Source organism: Eurytemora carolleeae, unplaced genomic scaffold (assembly GCF_000591075.1).
Source record: "Eurytemora carolleeae unplaced genomic scaffold, Eaff_2.0 scaffold122, whole genome shotgun sequence".
In the NCBI taxonomy this organism is placed as follows: Eukaryota; Metazoa; Arthropoda; class Copepoda; order Calanoida; family Temoridae; genus Eurytemora; species Eurytemora carolleeae.
The window spans coordinates 98,647-126,325 of NW_019396131.1; the positions used below are offsets into that span (position 1 = coordinate 98,647).

The window sequence follows — 27,679 nt, forward strand, 5'->3', positions numbered from 1 at the left end:
TATTTTACTCCAGTGCTAACTCAATTCTATTCTATACTAGTATTAATTCTATTCTATTCCAGTAAATTTTATTCTACTCCAGAGCTAACTCTATTCTATTCTACTCCAGTACTAATTCTATTATATTCCAGTACATTCAATTCTACTTCAGCGCTAACTATTCTTTTTTACTCTAGTGCTAACTCTACTCTATTCTACTCCAGTGCTAACTTTATTCAATTCTACTCCAGTGCTAACTCTATTCTATTCTACTCCAGTGCTAACTCTACTCTATTCTACTCCAGTGCTAACTCTATTCTATTCTACTCCAGTGCTAACTTTACTCTATTCTACTCCAGTGCTAACTTTATTCTATTCTATTCCAACGCTTACTTCTCTATTCTACTCCGGTGCTAACTCTACTCTATTCTACTCCAGTGCTAACTCTACTCTATTCTACTCCAGTGCTAACTCTACTCTATTCTACTACGGTGCTAACTCTATTCTAATCCGGTGCTAACTCTACTCTATTCTACTCCGGAGCTAACTCTACTCTATTCTACTCCAGCACTAACTCTATTCTATTATATTCCAGCGCTAACTACTCTATTCTACTCCGGTGCTAACTATACTCTATTCTACTCCAGTGCTAACTCTACTCTATTCTACTCCAGTGCTAACTCTACTTTATTCTACTCCAGTGCTAACTCTACTCTATTCTACTCCGGTGCTAACTCTACTCTATTCTTGTACTATTATATTCTACTCCAGTACTATTCTATTCTGCTCCAGTACTATTCTATTCTACTCCAGTACTATTCTATTCTACTCCAGTACTATTCTATTCTACTCCAGTACTATTATATTCTACTCCAGTGCTAATGTATTATTTTGATAAGGTTTGCGTCTATGATTACACTAAAGAAGTATTTTTCTTATATCAGAACAACTCTATTATATATTTGTGGATTAAGTTTTCGTTCTAGATTTGACTCCCCAAGCTGGGGTATTATATATATACTCATCATGCAAGTTTTTCCTTCTTAATCCTACCCCTCCCTTCATAACAATGCTCAGCATATCCCTGCATTTACTGTATACCCGTTCTTCAGTTCATGACCAACCTTTCTTCACTACCATAGTATTCCCTTCACAATATTTTCCCTTCCCTTCAAACCCTTTTTTCTTCATAGTCAACCCATCATTCTCTTCACTGCCAACCCTTTTCTTTCATTTTTATATACTTAGATCTGTCCCTGAGTTCGTAGCAATACTGTTTTTCAATCCATGTTTACTTACTTGGATGTTTCATAATCCTTTTCCTTTATTGTTAACCCTTTTCCATTTACAACCAAGACTACCGATATAAGCTGACTCTTTTGTTTCACAACCTAACCTTTCCTACTCATCCCTAACAAAACCTTTCCTACTCATCCCTAACCTAACCTTTCCTACTCATCCCTAACCGAACCTTTACTACTCCACCCTAGCCTAAACCTTCCCTACTCATCCCTAACCTGACCTTTCCTACTCATCCCTAACCGAACCTTTACTACTCCACCCTAGCATAAACCTTCCCTACTCATCCCTAACCTAACTTTTCCTACTCATCCCTAACCGAACCTTTCCTACTCCACCCTAGCCTAAACCTTCCCTACTCAACCCTAACCTAACCTTTCCTACTCATTCCTAACCTAGCCTTCCCTATTCGTTCCTAACCTATCCTTCCCTACTCAACTCTAACCTTACCTTTCCTACTCATCCCAAACCTAACCTTTCCTACTTATTTCTAACCTAACCTTTCCTACTCATCCTAACCTAACCTTACCTACTCGACCCTAACATAACCTTTCCTACTCAATCCTAACCTAATCTTCCCTACTCAACCTTAGCCTTACCTTTCCTACCCTAACCTAACCCTACCTTCTCATCCCTAACATGCATTTTCCTACTCAAAAGTAGCCTAACCTTCCCTACTCAACCTTAACATACCCTTCCCTACTCTAACCTAACCTTTCCTTCTCACCCATAACATGACCTTTCCAACCCAGCCCTTTCCCTACCTTCTTCTTTCTCCACCCTTTCCTTACCATCTATTCTCTTTCCCAATATAACCTTCCCTACTCAACCCTAATGTTACTGTCCCTATTCAACCTTCTCCAGTCCTAGCTACCGAACTCTACATATTTACCCTAACCTCGTTCAATCAATTGTAACTAAAAGTTTGTATAATGATAGGGTTTGTATGACAAGTAACATAATGTTCACAAATCACAAGTTAATCATGCGATTTGTTTTGGTTTGGTTGGATTCCTATTCTACTCCTCGGGGGAACAGAGCCGAGGAGAAACTGAGGTTCGGAGAACCCTCAACCTGAGCTCAACAGGCGGTTCGGAGTCCGAGGAACCCCGGAAGCAAGGATCTGCAGCCTTCATCCATACTCACAACTCAGCTCTCCATTAAACACTATTTCCTGATTATATGTATGTTCTCGCAGTAATGATTAATAATAAGTATGGTTCGTATGTTTACCATACATTACTTTTATTATGAACATTTTAGTCAAGTTTGGTGATAGAGTTCAAATGTTAAATTCTTTAATCTCTAATTGACACCGCAAATATGCAGTGTTTTTTTTCAGTTCTAGCCTAGTCTAGTTTAGTCTACAGTCTAGCCTAAAGGACTAGTTTAAGCGCATTCTCCTTGAATACTATTCTTGCCTTTTTTTTGTTTTAAAAACGTTTTGTATTCTAGTGTTGAACCTGGAGCTATACATATACACTCTACACTCTGCTTCACAATATAACTTCATATACAGATATCTTCAAGTAGGGTTTATTCAATTCATTGTCCAAAGCAAACAGTTGCCATTTACTTCAATTCACTACAAAACCTTTCATGTTTTTCTTAAACTTGATCGAAAACTAATCGTGTTCTATCCTTCTCATTCTATTAACTATCCGCCTTAGTTGGCAGTACCGCATTGAATATCATATTGGTACACCCTGATACAATATCATCCTCCTACAGTACTGCATTGAATATCATATTGGTACACCCTGATACAATATCATCCTCCTGCAGTACTGCATTGAATATCATATTGGTACACCCTGATACAATATCATCCTCCTGCAGTACTGCATTGAATATCATATTGGTACACCTTGATACAATATCATCCTCCTGCAGTACTGCATTGAATATCATATTGGTACACCCTGATACAAAATCATCCTCCTGCAGTACTGGTAAACACAGTATGTTAAATGACAACAATTGCAGTTCACAGAAATTCATTATAGGTTGCAAGTTCTATCAATATTCGATGAGAATATTGCCAAGTACATCCTTAAAACAAAAAACTTAAAAACATGAAAGACCAAGGCGTTGCGACATTTCCAAGTTGACCCAGTAGTCTGGATCTTTGTGAGTACTGACACTGTACTTAACTACAGTGGTTAGAGTTTATATCAATACAACGAAGACGACTTTTCGATTTAAGTTTTTTTTCAAATTACAAGTTTACAAGGAAACAAAGAGAGGCTGTAAATTGACAGCTTCTCTTTGTTTTAATGTTTATGTGTATCGATGCAGTTTGAAAGCTTGGTAGAAAACTAAATTGAAACCGAAAGTCGTCTTCTTAGTATTAATATATACGACGACAACTGTATGATGAGCACATAGGAGGCAGGAGATCTAGGACTTTCTATTGTAAAATATAAAGTAAATTAAAAAAGAAATATGCATTGGTTAGTGATCAGGGGACAACCATATTGTTTTCTTCCTCTCCTGATACCCAGAGTTTAAAAGTTTTCTTTAATAATTCAAGTTTTCGGCATTATAGTATTCAGAAATAATGTTCAACATTATACTAACTATTGTTTCAAACTACTATAAAATTACAAACTTTCAACTCAATTTTTGAGATTTTAATATAATTTTCAGGCCTAAACCTAGCGGTTTAAACAATAGAGAAGTAATAAGTACCTTTAAGTTTAGTTTAATATTATAATTGCTTATACTGTTTATTAAAGAAATTAAACAAATAACAAACAGGCTCTCCGCGGGATTGAATAAAACTTAGATTTTTTAATCCCTATATCTTTTGCAGATCTTGAAGACCTTTGATATTTCCAACTATGAATCGGAGTTTGAAATATCACAATTTTGTTGCGAAGATATTGGGATTCTCAAGTTCTGAGGCTTCAGGACGAAGTATTGTTATCTGAAACCGGTTTTATGGCTGTAAAATGAAAACATTGACCACGCCAATATTAGGTCTGATACGGTAGTGAGTGAAGCGCATGGTTCTGATACGGTAGAGAGTGAAGCGCATGGTTCTGATACGATAGAGAGTTAAGCGCATGGTTCTAAGGAGAATCACAATGAAAGTCAGCCCAGACCAAGCCTAGTTGTACTTATAGTTTATGAGGAAACTAAGAGATTAATTACATTTGGTGTAGAATACAAAATTATAAATTATTTAATTATTATTCAGCTGGAATATTCTCTGTCAGCTGGGAATCCTAACTAAATGCGTGACTTAATAAAAAATTTATCATCTCACGAATCTCATTCTCAATAGATTGGGAGAGTTCATTTGGTGGTCCTGTATATGCCTTATATAGTCTAGTGGGTATTGTATAACTTTCCTAACTGCCTAAAACTCGGTCTGCTACTTCAAATGCCCCCCCCCCCCCCTAAAAAAATAGATTATCGCAGAGTTTATAAAGGGTTTATTTAGCAGCAAATAGAATAACTTTGGGCTAAAGAATGAAAAAGTAAGAAAAATTAAGTAATTTGTTTTGGCATCTGGGACTTAAAGCATTTTTATTATGTTTCTCAAAACCTTGTTATACAAATTAGATTTTCCAAGAGTAGGGAGGGAACAGAATGCTTTGATTAAGGGGGGGGAGGGGGGGGGGGAATTTTAAAAATATAAAAAGATGGCTTTGTACCTATGAATTATGAAGATATATCACGAAGCGGGGAAACGTCAGGGGTACAAAACATATCAGTAAGTTTTTTCTAACTCTGTGCATATATTTACTTTAAATTGAAATTTATGTGAAAACTTCAAGTATTTAAATAAATTTATAGGAGTTGCAAGGAATTTTTTCTCCATAGTTTAATAAAATATGGGGTTTAATAATAAATTATACACTGTAACATGTAAAATGGTATATACAGAGTTACCCACAAAGAGTGAGATTTGAAAGACGACTCGGAACTCTTTAAATATGACGATCCCAAGTTTAAATTAGGTCTTCTACCTTGAATTTGATCTTTAAATGGCTTATTTAACGATTTTGCAAAGAAAGAAAGATGTTTATAGTTGCTGAGAATCATAAATGTATGGAAACATGAAGTATAAATTGCATACAGGCGTCTATAAAATCCCTTTATGGGTAACCCTGTATAGTATTGGAACTTTTTTAGTTTGCTCAAAACTGTTCACCGCAAATACTAATTATGCAGTATCAAGTAGTAAACATTGAATACTCTTTATAAACCTAGATTTTAGGGTACCAGACATTTAATTAACTATTTTGTATATATTAAAAACTGTACATTAACTTCTATATATATATTTTTCTGTTGGTTTGTTTGTATCCAATAAACGTCAAAATGGCTGTGCCGATCGGGCCCACTTTTTTTTGCATAACCTCACATGACCCCAGGGAAGGTTTACAACTGGTCAACATTATAAAACATTGCCTCTATAAATTGCCGATTTTTTTATATTTTGGAAATCAACCAAAGAAATAGAAAAAATAGAATTTGATGTAAAAGAAAAGCTATTATTATTACAAGAAAGAGGAGCGCAACACATTATTAAAGTCGATAGTTATTATATAATACATTATTACATCACAGTATCATATGTTAACAATATGTTTTTATAGATTTAGAGTGTATGTATAGTGAATACTGTATATTATACACATTTGAAGTGGACTTCACATCGATGTATAACAGTATACATTATACAATTATACAAGTTGTATATCAAGGATACATTACTTAATGAACATACTTCAAAAGACTAATATGAAGGATGGGAGGGGATAGGAGTGAGATGAAATAGGGATTTTCTATGTGGAAGGAGAGTAGGAGGGATCCTTTTAAAATTAGAGGAATTTTTGTGATGGGAGGATTAGGAGGGATTTTGTGAAAGGGTGGAGGGATCTTTATGTGAAGGAAGGGGAGGGAAGATTAGGAGGATCTTGTGGAAGGGTGGGGTTAGGGGAAGAGTTGGAGGAATCCTTATGTGAAGGAAGGGGAGAGAGGATTAGGAGGGATTTTGTGAAAGGGTGGAGGGATCTTTATGTAAAGGTATGAGAGGGAAGATTAGAAGGGATCTTTACACGGAGGAAAGAAAGATTAGGAGGGATTTTTACTTTTTAAAGGATGGGGGATAAACTGGTAGCAGAAAGTTCTCTGGCTCTGTTCTACAAGAAAACTTTAACAAGGAATATTTAAAGATAAAAAGTCTAAAGAAATGTATTTTTTTAGTATTCAACATCAAACGTTTCCATTTAGTTTCTAAATCTAAAGTATTTAACTTAAATTAAACCTGTTACATTTCTGCAAATTCGTAGAATCTAAAAGAAAGTTATGATTTCTTTGATACATACATTACACACGTTCATAAGGGAGGAAGGAGGGAATCATTCTTCTATTCATTCTTCTACTTTCCTTGAACGCTCTCATCTTCTCACTATCGTGAACCCTTCTCTTATAATCAAAGACGATTTCTTCATCTCCCATATATATATATATATATATATAAGCAATCCCTCAATTTTTAATATATATATATAAATATATCATTCTTCTTATCCTGAACCCTTCTCTCCTATAAATCCAGATATATCTTAGATATTTTTATCTCTCTATTCCAACCCCCTCTCCCATAATCCTAAATCCAAGATATCATCTTCTTCCCATTCCCAACCCCCCAAAAGTGTTTTGAAATTACACGGGCAACGTTGGGCACTCCAGCTAAAGACTCATATACTTGCTTAGTTCATGGCCTTGATATTGTGTGCAACATTCCATCTTAGGAGGAACTGTCGTTTTGAACCCAGTCTTTTTTATACCTGGAGACATACTTCAAGACAATTTTAAAGTACCTCTCAGGGTAATTATATATTGATCTAATTCAAGAATCCCAGTGTATGAAAATCACATTGTTTTCTAATAATCTTATTTACTTATGATCCTAGATGGTGTTTTTCACAATAAAGAAACAATTTTCTTTAGACTCTAAATCCGTGGCATTTCGGTTAAAAATAGATTTCAATGATGGAATACACTTGAGACTAAGTTGTTTTATATTCCTTGGATTACGGTTTTTCTAGATTTAAAGGAGTAAATATATCTGATCTAATGGTTGTAAAAATCCATTATAAAAGTTAGTTATTTTGTTCAGTCAGAACTTGGTAAAAATTCTTTTGGTTCTTTTGGAGTAATTGTTAAATGTGCTTATTTGTTTAACAAAATTATTTGAACAAAAATGCCATTTACAATTCAATAAATTAACCAGACAAAAAATGATTTTATGGACATCTAGGAAATTAATAAAGGTTTGATCAAGGCCTAGGTGTCAAGGTATATAGATATGGTTACATTAAAATATACTTCAAATCAGTAGGATGAGACAGGTTCGGAGAAACACATTTTTAATGCTAACTTTAAAAAAAAATATTGATAAGAATTATTGCAAAAGAAAACTATTCGCCTGTTGATGGGGTTACCTAGAATAAGTCACACTGCGTAAGCTTTTTGGGCTTTGAACATACTCGCCTTCAGAAAATTAGAAATTTTTGATGTTATAAAATTTTGATTTCAATTAAAAGGAGACCAATTACCCCCCACATTTAAAAAAGATTTAATATTATCAAAAAATATTAAAAACGCAAATCTTAGAAACAGAAATGATTTTTATATTCCTAGAGTGAAATCTATTAAAATTGGACTGCTTCCTCCTCACAATTTCCATAAAATATGGTATGAAAATAAACGGCAATTTTCTAAGCTTTCAAATATCAATCTTATTTCGAATTTTAAACAGAATTTAATTGTAGATTTTTATCAGCAGAACAAATGTTTTAATTCTAACACATGCTATGTTTACAAAATAATCGAAGAAAGAAAAGACGATTTTACAAAGAAAAGACTAAAAAGATTGAAAAGAGTAAAAGATATAATCAAACATAAAGGATGTCAAAAATCGGCGCGAATTCAAAAGATGCTTAAAAATGCCCGTTTTGCGTAGAACCTATATCTTTTTCACACCCATGAAGCTTATTTAAATTTTTTTTAAATATTACAAATAAATCTATCATTTTTATTTCTAAACGTTGTTAGTTCATCATCGAAAAATACTAACAATCCTCCACCAGTTTTTATTAAGTATAATGTAAACACTAAATATGTAACTTTCCTTTTCCTTTCCTTTTCTTTTCCTTTTCCTATTTTTTATATATTTTTTTAGAATTGGGGGGAAATGTTTTCACAACCTCGATTTTTGGAGGTTTTAAAATATTTCATCCTGAAACACTTAATTTTGTATGTTTTTGTTATATTTCATAAATAAATAATTACTTAATTAAAATCACGTACTAGAACTCATCCTTATGCTTATGATCTTGCATTAGTCAGGTTAATATTTTATCAGACAAGGAGAGATCTAAGGAATTCAGTCTTTCCGCAAACTTAAATTTTCTAATCCTATATCTTTTCATCCTGATGGTGTTAACCTTTGATTAAATTTCAAACTTAGATTATTTATTCTAACAGAATGCATAGTTTAAAATATATAAGGTCTTCGAAATTGCAAAGATATAGGGCTAAGAAAATTAGTTTGTGGCAAAGACTCAATTCCTTTTCAATTTGTCTGGGGGGGGGGGATATTACGCTAAGTGACAATGTTTATTCAAAACAATTTCAATTCTTCAGTTTTTTTTCTTCATAACATCAAACCTCTTATGTAAACCGAATCCTTTGTCCAATAAATTCTGTTCTGCAGTTTCTCTTCAAGTTTCTATATTGTATAAAATACAATCCAAAGGAAAAAGAACTTTAGAAAACGCTTGGGTTTGAATTCACATGAATACAATACTTACATAGTCAATACTGGTTCTAAACCAGAGAAATGGCAAAACATCGGAGCTGAACCAATAGTTTTCAATTTTTCTTTCATTTTTGTAAACCAAGCAAATTTCTGTATTCAATAAGAAGATTTTTTTTCTTTAACGGGGGGATACAAATTACCCCATTAAATCAGCTTTGACTGTTTAGATTGATTGATGCGTGCACATGAATTAATGCACTGCACTGGTCAGAAATTCGATCAAACTTTTATCATCATCAATCCTTACACAAAACCTACTAAACATCAAACTCCAGGATAAAAATAGGATTCATTGTTCAGAAAACCCAAAAATAAACTTGAAGGAGAATCTTATATAAATCTATATACAAACTTAATGAAAAAGGACATTTTCCTCACAAGCTGGGACACGCAGTAGATGAAACAGTAGGGTCTGTTTTATCTACTACAAGCTGGGACAAGCAGTAGATGAAACAGTAGGGTCTGTTTTATCTACTACAAGCTAGGACAAGCAGTAGATGAAACAGTAGGGTCTGTTTTATCTACTACAAACTGGGACAAGCAGTAGATGAAACAGTAGGGTCTGTTTTATCTACTACAAGCTGGGACAAGCAGTAGATGAAACAGTAGGGTCTGTTTTATCTACTACAAGCTGGGACAAGCAGTAGATGAAACAGTAGGGTCTGTTTCATCTACTACAAGCTGGGACAAGCAGTAGATGAAACAGTAGGGTCTGTTTTATCTACTACAAGCTGGGACAAGCAGTAGATGAAACAGTAGGGTCTGTTTTATCTACTACAAGCTAAAAGTGAGATTAAATAATGAAGAACCCGGATTAGGTTAGTTTGGATTTCATGCCAATGTTTTACTCAAACCTTTCATGTTTTCTTTCATTAAAAGAAAGTAAAAATGCTTCCATTCTATTTCTATAAGGATAACAGTCTTTAGGGAGAGGTTTCCATCAGATTTACTAAAGGTTTCGAAAATGAATACAATTCCATCCTCCGTATAGATATAAAATCCCAAGTTCTTTTATTTTTCAAGTTGAGATCGATGCGATACATCCGTTTCCGATAGGTTCTAAAATAAATATTATATGAACCAACTCAAACACAAGACAAGGTTCTAAGAGAGCTAATGCATTGAAGAGTGTTGAGACAATTGTTCCGACAAACATAGAAACCTATCAAAAACTGTATCAACAACCTTCTCCGGTACAAGTTGAATTAGCAGAGTTGAGAGTGGTTTCAGGAAACGGGAGATTCTCTCCAAGTAAAAATTTCCCGAGGGATTCCTATCTTTTTATCAAAAGTTTGAAACTTGAAAATATTTTTGAAAAATGAAACAAGGAGATAGATAGATAGATTAGGGTTGTATCTTTTCTCATCAATTGACTTTTCAAGATGTTTAATAACGATTCATTATTAAGTAATATTCATATATACAAGGTGTTTCCAAAAACTCCGCTGTTAATGCCAGATCGTCAATGTTTGCTCTATTATAGTTTTTGTTTGGACATTTCAATTTCCTTTGATCTAAACTATTTATTTCTTCGTGGCAAACCCTTATCCTTTTATAATCCTTTTATAATCCATTTATAATCCTTTTACAATCCTTTATAATCCTTTTATAATCCTTTTATAATCCTTTTATAATCCTTGAAGTTTGCAATCAGGTGTTAGAGACAAAGGTTAAAAATCGAATTACATTCATGTATGCATAAGTATTTACTACAAAGGAATTGAGTCTTTGTAACAAACTCTGATTTTCTAATACCTATATTTTTTCCACCTAATGGTGTAAGCCTTTGATATTTCAAACTTAGATTTTTTCATCTAACAGAATTTTAGTTTGAAATATCTAAGGCCTACGGCATTGGATTACAAAGATATAGAGATTAGAAAATCATAGTTTGTGACAAAGACTCAATACCTTTCTGTATGTGAATTATGTCCATTTGCAATCTTTTGTTAGTTCATGTATGCATAAGTATTTACTGTAAGTTTCTGTATGTAAATTATGCATGGGAACAAACTGAATAAAAGAGGCCGAATGCAGTGAAAACTGCATGAAGTTGAAAAGTGAGGGCTGTATACACAAACTGGCCACAATATTGATAAAACTCACTTTAATCTAAACTTAACTCAGAACACGAGTAAAAACGTTGAGTATTTAGGTAGGTTAACGTTGGATATGTTGGAGTAGAGGAGTAGGTTAACGTTGGATATGTTGGAGTAGAGAAGTAGGTTAACGTTGGATATGTTGGAGTAGAGGTGTAGTTTAAGGTTGGATATGTTGGAGTAGAGGAGTAGGTTAAGGTTGGAAAGGTTGGAGTAAAGGAGTAGGTTAAGGTTGGAAAGGTTGGAGTAGAGGAGTAGGTTAAGGTTGGATAGGTTAGAGTAGAGGAGTAGTTTAAGGTTGGATAGGTTGGAGTAGAGAAGTAAGTTAAGGTTAGATAGGTTGGAGTAGAGGAGTAGGTTAAGGTTGGAAAGGTTGGAGTAGAGGAGTAGGTTAAGGTTGGATAGCTTGGAGTAGAGGATCCCCGCCGCAGCAAACTTCGAAGAAGTTCGCGAGGTTGGACTAGTGGAGTAGGTAATGGCTGGGTAGGGATGGAGTACTAGAGTAGGTTAAGGCTGGGTAGGTTGTAGTGGATGAGTAGGTTAAGGTTGGATAGGTTGGAATAGAGGAGTAGGTTACGGATGGATAGGTTGGAGTAGAGAAGTAGGTTATGGTTGGATAGGTTGGAATGGTATAGCTGGTTAAGGTTGCGTAAGTAGAATTAAGTAGAGGAGTATGTTAAGGATGTATAGGTTGGAGTAGAGGAGTATGTTAAGGATGTATAGGTTGGAGTAGAGGAGTATGTTAATGTTGGTTAGGTTGGAGTACAGTATGTTAAGGTTGGAAAGGTTGGAGTAGAGGAGTAGGTTAAGGTTTTGAAGGTTTGAGCGATAGAATAGATTAAGGCTCGATAAAATCTATTATGTTTGTGTTAATATAAAATTTGGTTGGACAACATGTCCAAAACGGGTTACATATCAGAAGTAAGAAAGATTATAGATGATTAAGATTTAATTTAAGTAGTTTCAACTTCGAGTAATCATGAATAATTTAGAATTCATTAGTTTATTCCATTAATGAAATGTTAAATCACCCCCCCCCCATCCTCCATCTTCAACTAACTGTTTTTCTCGAAAAAAATTGTAAATAATATCGTGCTTTAGTTTTATTATTCACATCATCCATCCTTGTGTTTATATATTCCTAACTTATGCTTTTATTTTAGCTCGCGTCGTGAAGAGAGGTAAGATTTCTTCTGACAAGGCATTTATCAAAACCTAGCTTAGAACTGGTGGAGTTAAAGGGAAACATGATAAAACCTAGCTTAGATCTGAGTTAAAGGGAAACATGATAAAACCTAGATTAGAGCTGGTGGAGTGGAAGGGAAACATGATAATACCTAGATTAGAACTGAGTTAAAGGGAAACATGATAAAACCTAGATTAGAGCTGGTGGAGTTAAAGGGAAACATGATAAAACCTAGATTAGAGCTTGTGCAGTTAAAGGGAAACATGATAAAACTTAGGTTAAAAAAGATTATAATACCAAAATTAGAACTGGGAAAGGGAAACATGATTAAACCTAGATTAGAACTGGTTAAAAAAGATTATAATACCAAAATTAGAACTGGGAAAGGGAAAGATAATAAAAGCGAGATAATTAGAACTGGTGGAGTTAAAGGGTTGAATTGAAGGGTAATACTTAATCTTATATTTTCTAAATTGAAATCAAATTAAAAAAGGATTGAATTGTTGGAATGAAACAAATGTAAAAAGATTTGTGTTTCACACCAAGGATGATATTTTAATGACGACCTAAAACTAAATATTTAAAATGATCCAAAGACCTGAAATTTGTTCTTCTTCCTTGATTATAGTTTTTGAATGATACATTTGATAAATTTTCAAAAAAATAAACAATTTTATAGCTCTAGATAACCCAGAATGTTTGAAAAAAAACCGTACAATCGTCTATGAAATTTCATTCTTTGTGGGTAACCCAGTATATTATGTCAACACTTAACATTTCTCTGTAAAAAGTACAATATTGTTGATTATTATTGATTTCATTGCTCCTGGTAAATATAGTGGAGTCCACACCCCAAAAGTAAACATTAGGTTCAACTTAGCTATTAATATTTATAGCATAGGATAGAGAACCATGGCTTCCCAATATTACGATTAGGGACCATGGCTTCCCAATATTAGGATTAAGGAACATGGTTTCCCAATATTAGGATTAAGAAACATGATTTCCCAATATTAGGATTAAGGACCATGGTTTCCCAATATTAGGATTAAGGAGCATGGTTTCCCAATATTAGGATTAAGAAACATGGTTTCCCAATATTATGATTAAGGAACATGGTTTCCCAATATTATGATTAAGAAACATGGTTTCCCAATATTAGGATTAAGAAACATGATTTCCCAATATTAGTATTAAGAAACATGGTTTCCCAAAATTAGGATTAAGGACCATGGTTTCCCAATATTAGGATTAAGAAACATGGTTTCCCAATATTAGGATTAAGGAACATGGTTTCCCAATATTAGGATTCAGGGCCATGGTTTCCCAATTTTAGGATTCAGGGCCATGGTTTCCCAATATTAAGATTAAGGACCATGGTTTCCCAATATTAGGATTAAGGACCATGGTTTCCCAATATTAGGATTAAGGCAGAGGGTTTTCCATTTCCAATTTGTTCCAAATTTTTGTTTGAAGAAAAAGAATAAAATTACAAGGAATCAATAAAAATCAAATTTCAACTAAATTGAAATGATATATAATGAATTAATGTTTAATAAAAAAAATGATCAGATATGAAATGTAATCTTATATAATCATATTAAATGAGAATAAACCGTTTTTATTTGAAAGGATTTGAAATTGATCAAAAAGAAATTAGTGACGAATCTAAATGTGTGTTTATTATCCCCCCCATCTTTATTCGATACATAAATATAATATTATAAAACCATCTTTATTCGATACATAAATATAATATTATAAAACCATCTTTATTCGATACATAAATATAATATTATAAAACCATCTTTATTCGATACATAAATATAATATTATAAAACCATCTTTATTCGATACATAAATATAATATTATAAAACCAGAGTGAATAATCATCATATTAATCGTTTAGATTCGTGGCAAAACACTCATTTATTAGTGTATTGAATATACAAAGTATAAAGCATCTAATAAAGTAGAATATTATTAGTGAACCTATATAATCATATTTTTATTAATATATTAAATGATATATTTATTACAGTACTTACATTGAATATGGTTTCTCAATACATTTTTAATAATATTAAAGGAATTTTAGTGACCCTTTAACATTAAAAACGTAATATTTTATCTATTTTGTTCAACAATCGTTATAATCTCAAACATTAATCAGATTACACTATCAAGAATAGAAAAAATAATCAACCAACGCGACGGAAGGAAAATGTAATCAACCAATGAAAAACATTGTAATCAATTAACGATGGCAACATAAAATCAACCAATAATAGGAAAATCTGAAAACCAACGAAAAAGAAATTGCAATCAAGTCAACAATGCCAAACTAAAATCAACCAATGGTAGGAAAATCGGAAAATGTAATCAACCAACGAAAAGAAATTGCAGTCAAGTCAACAATGCCAAAATAAAATCAACCAACGGTAGGAAAATGTAAGAAACCAGCAATGAAATCAACAAATGATTGCGAATTCAAAAAGCGATAACAATATGTAATAAACCCACAGTAGGAAAATGAAATCAACCAACGATAGGAAATTATTATCAATCAACAATATAGAATTCTTGAAACAAGAAAAGTCCTCTAAACCAACCGCACATTAACTTGTTGATAAATGTCCGCCGTCAACACAAAAATAGAAAAAAATTTTAAAATTCGGAAATAATCTTTTCTTCAATTAAAATAAAGATAGATTAAGATAGAAAACAGTGGATTCAACAAGTCAAATTAAACCTTTCCAAGTCGGATGCAGCAGCATGAAAATACTTTTCAAATATTAAAAATGGCTTTTGGCCAGGATTTTTCAGATTTGAGTTCCCTTACCTTGTAAGTGCCATGTATCTATCTATCTATCTATCAAGCTATCCTCTCACCAAGCATCTGAAATAAAATGCATTTATTGACAAACAATAAACTGCACTCAGTAGACCATTGTTGGTGCTAATACAAGTGCTTTCAAGAATATCGAATATGTTAGACTAGTTTGGTAGCTAGTCACAAACGCAGCTATTTAACTTATTGGCTAGCTGACCATGTAGCTAGTTCATATACCAGATAGTTCATTCACAAGCTGTACAATAATATATATTACTTGTTAGTTTAAATACTATAGCTAGCTTATTTATCATTGAGTTGCCCATCTAGCTCAGTATTTAGCTATCTGATTTTTTGGATTTTTCATTTACTAGCTCAGTTTCATTTATTAGCTTGTAGATTCTGCCAGTTAGTTTATACAGCTAGTTGATTTTTTTAGATAGTTCATGCACGGCTAGTTAATTTTCTAGCTATATAAGTACATTTACTAGCTAGTAAATTTACAAGCTTTACTAGAGAGCATATTTGAACTAGCTTGTTAAATTACCAGTCTGATCATTTCATTTGCATTCGGAAGCTATTTTGACCAGAATCCGAAAAGAGGAAAAGAGGAGGGGGGGTATTAATTCTACATTTACATATAGCCAAAGGAAGAAGAAATCTATAAAACTGGAACCTTCGGGATGGTGTATCCCATATTTTCTTTATTTACATTCTCTCTCTCTAAACATTGATAAATAAAATCAATATGGATTGTGAATTATATATCATTGCTGCATATCCCTGATGATACCCAAGACACCAGATCAAACCCTAGATGTTAGATCAAACCTAGAGACCAGATCAAACCCTTGATATTAGATCAAACCCAAGACACCAGATCAAAGCCTAGATATTAGATCAAACCTAGAGACCAGATCAAACTCTTGATATTAAATCAAACCTAGATACCAGATCAAACTATAGATATTAGATCAAACCCTTGATATTAGATCAAACCTAGAGACCAGATCAAACCCTAGATATTAGATCAAACCCTAGATACTAGATCAAACCCAAGACACCAGATCAAACCCTAGATATTAGATCAAACCCTAGATATTAGATCAAACCCTAGATATTAGATCAAACCCAAGACACAAGATCAAACCCTTGATATTAGATCAAACCTAGAGACCAGATCAAACCCAAGAGGTTAGATCAAACCCTAGAGACCAGATCAGATGTATATATTCCTTGGATATAAACAATTATATTATCTATCCTCTGTTTATATTTCTTGGATATAAACCATTGTATTATCTATCCTCTGTGCATATTCCTTGGATATAAAACATAATATTATATATCCTCTGTGTATATTCCTTGGATATAAACCATTATATTATCTATCCTCTGTGTTTATTCCTTGGATATAAACCATTATATTATCTATCATCTGTGTATATTCCTTGGATATAAACCATTATATTATCTATCCTCTGTGTATATTTCTTGGATATAAACCATTATATTATCTATCCTCTGTATATATTCCTTGGATATAAACAATTATATTATCTATCCTCTGTATATATTCCTTGGATATAAACAATTATATTATCTATCCTCTGTATTTTCCTTGGATATAAACCATTATATTATCTATCCTCTGTGTATATTTCCTGTATATAAACCATTATATTATCTATCCTCTGTATATATTTCTTGAATATAAACCATTATATTATCTATCCTCTGTGAATATTTCTTGGATATAAACCATTATATTATCTATCCTCTGTGTATATTTCTTGGATATGAACAATTATATTATCTATCCTCTGTTTATATTTCTTGGATATAAACCATTATATTATCTATCCTCTGTGAATATTCCTTGGATATAAACCATTATATTATCTATCCTCTGTGTATATTTCTTGGATATAAAAAATTATATTATCTATCCTCTGTGCATATTCCTTGGATATAAACCATTATATTATCTATCCTCTGTGTATATTTCTTGGATATAAACCATTATATTATCTATCCTCTGTGTATATTACTTGGATATAGAACATAATATTATATATCCTCTGTATTTTCCTTGGATATAAACCATTATATTATCTATCCTCTGTGTATATTTCTTGGATATAAACCATTATATTATCTATCCTCTGTGTATATTCCTTGGATATAATCTGTTCTGACAGTGGGCCAATAAAAAGGATTTGAAATGTTGTTTAGAGAGCTGTAAACAGGTTCAAGGAATAAACAAACAATAAAATCTAAATTGAGAATTTCCAATACACATTTATAAATCCTGAACCTAGAAACTTCTCTCATATTGCCAGATGTATAAGGCTAATACTAATCCTTCTTCAATGTTTTTTATCCAACCACCTTCTGTGACGTAAGTTTACACAATCGTTTATTATATTAAATCGATAATGACTGCGGATTAAGTCGAGCTACTGAGTGAAATATTACAGTTCACTAAATTGCATAAATCATATTATTGTTTGATTAAGTGAAAAATGTATTAAATTTCCAAAGTCATAAAACAATTGTAATGGAATAGTGTAAATATAGTTTTCTGAAAAGGATTGAGAAGGTTTTCTAAAGAAAAATATTGTTAGAATAAAATTTTCTCGAATAAAAGGTCAACAAAGTATTACATAGATCCTATGAAACAAACACACCCTAAACGATATTCGAACAAATTGTCAAGTAGTTTTTATGAAAATATCAAATAGTTTTCATGAAAATATTGAGTAGTTTTTATGAAAATATCGAGTAGTTTTTATGAAATATCGAGTATTTTTTTATAAAATTATTGAGTAGTTTTCATGAAATATCGATTAGTTTTCATGAAAATATCGAGTAGTTTTTATTCGACACACAATATTACGGCATTAAGTGACTCTATCTCACCAACATATACTCTAACCTAACCAGTAACCAAACCTATTTTAAGCTACATATAATTCTTAGATCAAATTGCTAGGCCTGATAGGAGGGTACCATTGTATCATGGTCTACAGCAAAATAGAAAGCATTTTAGTTGAATACAGATTTCAAGTTTGTGCAAACATATTTTCCCTTAAATTCAACTTTAAAACTTTAAATTTAAACCTGTAAAATTTAAGAATAACAACTTCTGTTAAATTAATAGTTATGCAGAAACTCTTCAATAATAATATAATTTACTTAAAATCTACCTGTGTAGAGTTTTTATAGTGTATGTACTCAAACAAACACAAAAACAATTTAAAAATACTGTTTGCTCACTAATATTTCTTAACTATAACTAAAATGTGTTATTACCATTGTGTACACTACTTAGAGACAGGTAGAGACAGGTTATTACACTGACCGGCTTCCAATGCAAACCTATATTAAGGTCACGTGATTTCTAGTTCTGGCCAATGGACGACCCTGGTTTTGTCACGTGATATATCGATTTTCCGATATAATGAGATTTAAAAGATAAAAATATAACCCGGGATACGCACAATATATAATATTTATATCTTTTAGCATTTCATCTGACAGAAAACCTTTTCTTTTAATAGCGCTTAAGCTTAGCTTCAGGGACTGAATTGTAGTAGTGTAAACGTTTAAATTGAAATCGATTTAATTTCAATTCTTAAGATTAACCTGAAAGTCACGAAGACATAATTAAGAAATTATTTCTGTATAAATTTGAACCGTACAAAAGAAAAGGGGCCTTTAACTGAGAGCTGAAGACACGGGTTTAAGATACAAAAGTTAGGGGAGATAAAAAAAATTAATTGGGAACTAACAATTGTAGAAGAGGAATAAAGATTGGAAACTGAATACCATAAATAAAGATTATTCCTGCTCAAACAAGCAGGATCAAATATTAGAACCTGGGGAAGGTTCGAATTTAGCCTATCCTGTCTGGGTTAGGATATAGGTGTAGCCAATTCCATGTCAAGACTACTAGGTTCTTCCTCCTCCACTCTATCCCAGGAGCAGAGGAATCTAAACCTTAGAGTATGCCTGCATGGCCAGAAAAGTGTGCTTTATTGTATTTATAGAGTTGAAAACTTAAGCTGAACTGATTTATCCTGATTAAACAAAAAAAAGTAAAAATTCAAACAGCTAATCTATATTTATTTAAGTTAAATTCGATTAACAAGTTTTAGAAACTAGATAGAAGATGTCTTCATTAATTCTAGATTTAAACGTAGATGACAGAGACACCTGTGCGTGAAAATGAGAATTAACGTTACTCTCTGACTCCCTAGCTTTCTCGCCAACCTTGAGTAAAACCTAGGAGATAGGGGGGGGAGGGAGGAGGAGGAGGAGAACATCATGCTAGGTACTCAAATAATGTCGTATCACCAAACTAAACCCAGTTATTTTCATTAGCCCCCCTTGCCTATCACTCTCCAATCCTTCCGCTCTACTCCCTTCTCAGTTCTGTCAATTTCCCGGATAATAGAGGCTTGTATAGGATGTCTTTGAGACCAAGTATCCAGAAAATATTAAATCTTCAAGTATATTGAGACCCATGGAGAAAGAGAGAAAGAGAGATAATGGAACGGGAGAGGAGCAACAAATAAAATAAGAAGAATCTCTCATGAAATATCAAATACGTTTCCGCGTACACCAATATAATGAGTTCTGTGAAAATGTCAAACACCCGTTGATAAGTGAATTACATGGTTTCCCACAAAGGATGAGACTTTAACGACCTAAAAACCTTTAAATAAAGCAATTTACGGTTGAACTTTAGTTTCTGACTTGAATATAGTATTTTTATGTTATATTGCATGAATTGGTAAAGAAAGAATCAAGTTTACAGTTAAGGAGAACGACAAATTTTAGAAAAAATCAAGAATATTCTGCACGGCGTTTAAGTATCATCCTTGGTGGGTAACCCTGTATCAACCAAAGAATTCACTAAATTGCTGAAGATTATTGAAGAATTTAGTTCTCGGCCTGACTTTCAATTTAAAGTTTGAAGATCAACAGATGTTTAAAAGTGAAAGAGAGAAGCTGAGGCTGATATTTGTCCTTATTCTGGATTTCAGCGAAGGATATTGGAATAGTTGAATAGTTGACATCCTAGTCTTCAATCCATATTCTACACCTTTAACCCTGTAAAATGCGAGGAACGATGAAAATATTTAATAAAAGACTTTGTTCTGATAAAGGTTGGGCAGGAATAGGCAGAATACAATATAGATAGGATACAGGACTTGGATAGGATACGGAACTTGGATAGGATACAGGACTTGGATAGGATACGGGACTTGGAAAGGATACAGGACTTGGATAGGATACAGGACTTGGATAGGTTTCAGGACTTGGATAGGATACAGGACTTGGCTAGGATACAGGACTTGAATAGGATACAGGACTTGGATAGGATACTGGACTTGGATAGGTTTCAGGACTTGGATAGGATACAGGACTTGGATAGGATACAGGACTTGATAGGATACTGGACTTGGATAGGATACAGGACTTGGATAGGTTTCAGGACTTTAATAGGTTTCAGGACTTGAATAGGATACAGAACTTGGATGGCATAAAAGACATGCCTTGGATAAAAGACTTGGATGGGATGAAGCTTGAATGAATACAGGACTTGAATAGGATACAGCGTTTGGATAGGATACAAGACTTGGATAGAATACAAGACTTGGATAGGATACAAGACTTGGATAGGATACAAGACTTGGATAGAATACAAGACTTGGATAGCATACAAGACTTGGATAGGATGAAGGACTTGGATAGGATACAGCACTTAATTGAATACAGCCCTTGGATAGCATACAAGACTTGGATAGGATACAAGACTTGGATAGAATACAAGACTTGGATAGCATACAAGACTTGGATAGGATGAAGGACTTGGATAGGATACAGCACTTAATTGGATACAGCACTTGAATAGGATACAGCACTTGGATAGCATGCAAGACTTGAATAAGATACAAAATAGCCATAAAGGATACAAAATTCAACCGAATACAAGCTAGGAAGGTTTTTAGTTATTTAAGATAAGCAAGATAGGATATTGAAATAATTTAGGTATAAGCTAGGATAAAATTAATTACGTTACAGATAGTTTAAGAATTTTTTATGAGATTTGTCAAGAAATAGATTGCCTAAGATACAGGCAGGATAAAGTTATCTAGAATAAAGAAAGGTTCGGCCTAGGTTAACAGGATAAAGGATAAATTATAAATGATAAAGAAAGGTCAGAGTATAGAATATCTATGGGATAAACATGTTGAGGCTATATGTTAGCCACAACTATGAAAGGACAAGATATAGCAAGGGTCGGAGTATTAAAGAAACAGTGTAGGTCCTAAGCGACAAATGAAATGAATAATGAGTAAAGACGAGGTATTCAATTTCTCAAATACTACAATAAAGGTTATGAAGGCTATTTACTCTCACTCAGATCTAAACTGATCAAAAAGGAATTGAGTTTTTGCCACAAACTTAAATTTTCGAATTCCAATATCTTAACGACCCGATGTTGTACACATTTGATATTTCAAACTTAGGTAAGTTAAGCTAACATAATTCATAATTTGAAATATCTAAGGTCTACGGCATTTGGTTGGGACAACACAAGGACTAGAAAATCAGAGTTTGTTGCAAAGACTCAATTCCTTTAGGAAAATAATTACTTTAATTTGTTCAATCCAATTCAAATATGTACGTTTATTTCTAAACCTTTAGTACTTTTCCTTAGCTATTTGTCCAATTTTTTGCTATTGTTCCATAAGTTTAAATTTTTATCCATTCTTTTAATCTCATTTTTTTCATGGATTTTATCCCCCCTACCCCTTCTATTGACCCTATCTTTTACACAGTTATTTCACTAATCGTTTATCTGATTGTTTCTCGATAGTGATCTTAAATTCAATATTTCTTCTTTTCTTCTTGAAATTTTCATCCAAATCCCGGTCCGACTGAAGTTTATACTGGAGAGTGTAGATGTCCATGTTGTGTTTATGAATTTGTTCTCTGGGTAAGAAAATTACAATTGAAAAATTACTGCAGATAGACCACGAAACACACACCTTGGAATACACAACAAGGCAAACAAACACATGAAACACACATCTTGGAATACAAAACAAGGCAAACAAACACATGAAACACACACCTTGGAATGCACAACAAGGCAAACAAACACATGAAACACACACCTTGGAATTCACAACAAGGCAAACAAACACATAAAACACACACCTTGGAATACACAACAAGGCAAACAAACACACGAAACACACACCTTGGAATACACAACAAGGCAAACAAACACACGAAACACACACCTTGGAATACACAACAAGGCAAACAAACACACGAAACACACACCTTGGAATACACAACAAGGCAAACAAACACACGAAACACACAGCATGGAACACTCATCATTGAACTCACAGCATGGAACACAAAGTTAAGTAACAAGCGCAATGGAACTTAAGTGACACGCAACATGGACACAGCATTGAACACAAACTATGGAACAAAAAATATGAAACACATACCATGGAACACAACACAGGGAAGACTCAAAACCAATAATGTGAATTCTTTCTTAACATGAAAATTGGATAAAACTTAATTAAGACAATTTCTTTAAATCCCCCCCTCCCACTCCAAAAAAAATAAACACAACGAAAAGGGATAAAGAACATTTTTTATGTCCTGGGTGGCCCCTTTTTAATCTTTGGTGAACATATCCTGAAACCCATATATTCCCAGCTGAGCTGGGGTAAAATTTTCACTATTTTCTAATGGGTTTAAAAGTAAAATATCACCCCAGCTGAGTACACCTTTCAATATTTGCGTATTTTTTGCTATGAAGTTCCCGCATTCTTTTGAATGATCATCTTTCAGCATTAATATTTGGGATTTTCTTTTCGTAAAGTATTTTTGCCTCCCTTCAACCGGTAGGGTTATAAATAGTTATTAAGCATAGGGAAATTTCAACCAAAGAGTTGAAAAAATGAAGAGATGAGGGATGCATGTGGTTAACATAGGATAATATTGAGAATAAAGAGAAAGAAAAGAAGGATTCATGAAAAAGCGGAGAAGGGGGTTTGAGAGAGCGGAGAAGGTCTGACCGGAAAAATCGGAGAAGAGTTTCTAATAGAGCGGAGAAGGGAGCTTAAGGGAGATGAGAAGGTCTGGCCGAAAAGAGCAAAGCGAGGCTAATAAAACAGTGGAGAAGGGTTTGTAATAGAGCAGAGAAGGTCTGACCAGAAAGTAGGGGAAAAAGACCGGTAAATAATTAATTCTGAAGGTTGGAAAAGAAAAAGTCAGGTTCAGAAAGGAGATGGAGCGTATTCATGAGAAAGTTCAGGAGAATAAAAAAGGGTTAAGAAATGGGAGGAAAATTTACAGAAAAAAAGACTGAGAGGATTCAGAAAAGAGTTGAGAGGGTTCAGAAAAGGGTTGAGAGGGTTCAGAAAAGGGTTGAGAGGGTTCAGAAAAGGGTTGAGAGGGTTCAGAAAAGGGTTGAGAGGGTTCAGAAAAGGGTAGATCGGGCAAGGAATTAAAAGGAGAAAAAAGTTTTCTGAAAGGGGAGGAGGGATTTCAGGAAAGAGAATAAAGGGGTATGATGAGCGGAGCTGGTCCAGAAAGAAAATACTAAAAATACAGGGTGTAAGGTTTAAACGGTTCCATTATCTAGATTGGTTTCCAGACAAATATTAAATTGATATTTTCAACTCAAGATCTAAACTCTAAACTCTACAGTCTAGAAGAAGAGAAAACACATAAATAATATCAAAAATAAAAGTTTCAATATAAAAAGAGAAAAAACGAAACTACAAAACAAAACAACAAATAAAACGTAACAATAAAATAAAACGAAGCAAGATAATAAAACTAAACAACATAATAAAGCGTAAAAACCGAAACAAAACGTAACAACACAATAAAACAAACCATTTATAAAAGAATACAAGTAAAAACATACTGAAACTCACAAGGCAACGTATTAAAAATATCTCTGTAACAGAAAAACAATCAAATCTAAACTTCTAGTCGTTAACAATTATATAATGGATTTTACCCATTAGATGAATCCAGTAACTATCCTGTACACTAGTGTTAATCGACATAAACAAAACCTTGATAGTTAGAGAACTGAACACTTGTGAATTGGTTAAACGACATAAACAAAACCTTGATAGTTAGAGAACTGAACACTAGTATATATGTAGGTTAAACGACATAAACAAAACCTTGATGGTTAAAGAACTGAACACTTGTGAATTGGTTAAACGACATAAACAAAACCTTGATAGTTAGAGAACTGAACACTTGTGAATTGGTTAAACGACATAAACAAAACCTTGATGGTTAAAGAACTGAACACTAGTATATATAGGTTTAGTTCAGTCGCAATAAACAAAACCTTAACCGTTGTATTAAAATATCGAAAATGAGCGAAGAAAGTTAGACGTATTGTACACTCTGATAGAATAAAGCGACATTTAATTTCCTGAACAGCTTATGATATAATCGCCAGGAAACCATTAAAAATTTAAATCAAATGGTTATTTGTCATGGAGAATTTCTTAGTCAAAGAACCATGTTTTCAGAACTCAATCAACTTCATGAGCGTCAAATAAAACCACAAATTTTTGCAAAATGGAAGCTAAATTTACAGTGCATGTACACTGTACAGTGAATATGTATATTCCTCGTAAATTAATGTAAATGATTGCACTCTAACGAAGTTAGAATTAATTAATTATGCAGTCATATAAAATATTCATTTAACTTTACAATACAAATATTTTTCTTCTCCACCAAAGTTGGATATAATATGTATATCTATCAGGAGGGGAGGGAGAGGGCAGATAGTAGTAGAGAACTGATGCTCCCTTAAAAAATAATCCGGTTGTGTACCAGGAATAAAAATATAGAAAGACAAGAGGAGAGAATGAAAGGGAAAGGAAAAATGAGAACTAAAGATATTAGAAGATGAGATAGAATGAAAGGGAAAGGAAGAATGAGAACTGGAGATGTTAGGAGAAGAAGAGATAGAATGAAAGGGAAAAGAAAAATGAGAACTAAAGATATTAGGAGAAGAAGAGATAGAATGAAAGGGAAAGGAAGAATGAGAACTAAAGATATTAGAAGATGAGATAGAATGAAAGGGAAAGGAAGAATGAGAACTGGAGGTGTTAGGAGAAGAAGAGATAGAATGAAAGGGAAAAGAAGAATGAGAACTGGAGGTGTTAGGAGAAGAAGAGATAGAATGAAAGGGAAAAGAAGAATGAGAACTGGAGGTGTTAGGAGAAGAAGAGATAGAATGAAAGGGAAAAGAAAAATGAGAACTGAAGGTGTCAGGAAAAGAAGAGATAGAATGAAAGGGAAAGGAAGAATGAGAACTGGGGGTGTCAGGAGAAGAAGAGATTGAATTAAACGGAAAGGAAGAATAAGAACTGAAGGAAGATAAGATAAGAGAAAGGCTGTGGGTGTAGGAGAAAAAGAGATAGAATGAAAGGGAAAGGAGGACTGAAAATTAATTATTTTTTCTTTTGATTTAATCAAACATGGTGTCATTTTCTCTTAGTCTTCTCACCATTGTGCATTTATGAATTAGGTAAAATCTCAAAAATCCACGAATAGAATGTCAGCTGTTTCCCACGCAAATATGAAACCCAATTCGAAACCAAATTTCGGAGAGAAACTTATGCAAAATTTTTGTTTCATCTAGAATAAACATAATAAATGTGTGATATTGCAGAGATATCCCCCCAAACCATTCTACACGATACATTTCAATCCTAGAGAGAGGATTCATCAGGTTACATCTATCTTCTTTAACTTCAAGATAGGATATATGGTTAGTCAATAAACATCGGTTCAAGAGAGAGCACTTTAGAAAATATTAAAGTTGCATATTTCACACTTATTGGTAAAGACCATTTGGAAACTAACAAGTTGGTAACTGAAGGTTGTGAAACGAGAACTTGGTAACTAGAGAAACTTGCAAATAAGTTGTTCATTTGGTAAGCAAAGTCTTGGTAACTAAGTTTACAATCTGGTGGTTAACGAGCGCTAAAGATACCAAAATGTTAGGTTCTTTAATCGTCAGTCATGAAAAGCCTGGCTGCGACGTGAATCCGTGTATTTGTATATATATAGATGTCGTGTACTTTTAACATTAAAACCTTATTATTTAGTGTTCCGCTCATATTTAAAGAGGGCAATGCCCGATTCACAACTGTACTTTTGAAACCTTTATTTGGTCAATAATGTGGAAGATTTGGTCGTTCTTCTTGGTTTAAAAGTATTTAATTCTGATAGTTTTTATATATTTTTCTGCAGTAGAGAATCATCAATTTAAAATAAGTTTTCAAAATCATAAACATTGATATCTAACTCATGCTGGATCAGACAAAGCTTTGAAGGATTCTGTTGTGAATCAGACATTGTTATCTTTGCATAAAGTCTCACATGAAATAACGCTTACAGTCCCTTTAGGGAATATGGGCGCCGGGTGGTCTTGAACAATACCTTTGTTCTGTTCAACTACATACCTGAAACAAAATAAAATTTAAGAATTTTTCTACATCTCCCTTCTTGACTCTCATATTCTCATATGATATTCATGATCTTCAGATGAGAATACATTCCCTGCTCCAGTAAGCCTCGTGGGCCAAATATCCACAAATAAAGTGGAGCAGGGTTGGATAAACCCTGCTCTAGGTTCTCAAACCAACAGATAACAAATGAACCCTGGGAAGGATGAGCAGGAGCTGGAGAGAATCTATAAATTGTCCCTTGGGAACAATTTTATCCCTTAACATAATTCTAAACACATCTCTAACCAACCACTATCTCTTCAACAAACTTTTATCATGAAAAAAAATAAAGAGGTCTTAGTTTGGTCTGAGCAAATGAACTTTAAATTTATTTTCTACAGCAGATGTGCTGGAGAGAATCTATAAATTGTCCCTTGGGAACAATTTTATCCCTTAACATAATTCTAAACACATCTCTAACCAACCACTATCTTCTTCAACAAACTTTTATCATGAAAAAAATAAATAAAGAGGTCTTAGTTTGCTCTGAGCAAATGAACTTTAAATTTATTTTCTACAGCAGATGGAGACCTGAAAATTGACAAGCTTAGTTGCATCAGTTCTTGCAAAATATAGTTGCTCATTAATTAGATTCTTATTGAACAAATATATATTCTAGAAATGATTCATTTTTTTGTGATCACAAATCCAATAAATATATTTCTTTGATTTTGAGGTTTAATAAAATCAATAAATTTATTATTGTGAACATTTTTATAGCGTTTTCAGGAGCTCAGAAATATCAAAAACTTAAATTTTCGAATTCCAATATCTTAACGACCCGATGTTGTACACATTTGATATTTCAAACTTAGATAAGTTAAGCTAACATAATTCAT

The 27,679-nt window shown here is 33.1% G+C and overlaps 1 protein-coding gene across 1 annotated transcript in view; it reads right to left on the bottom strand.

The window, feature by feature from the left end:
- The window catches only part of LOC111695867 (tyrosine-protein phosphatase Lar), a 132,808-nt gene that overhangs the window by 54,476 nt on the left and 50,653 nt on the right, over positions 1 to 27,679 (bottom strand). Inside the window, exon 2 of the mRNA XM_023465330.1 lies at positions 15,250 to 15,306. The gene's annotated coding sequence lies outside the window, so the exon portion shown is untranslated. The remainder of the gene's footprint in view (positions 1 to 15,249; positions 15,307 to 27,679) is intronic.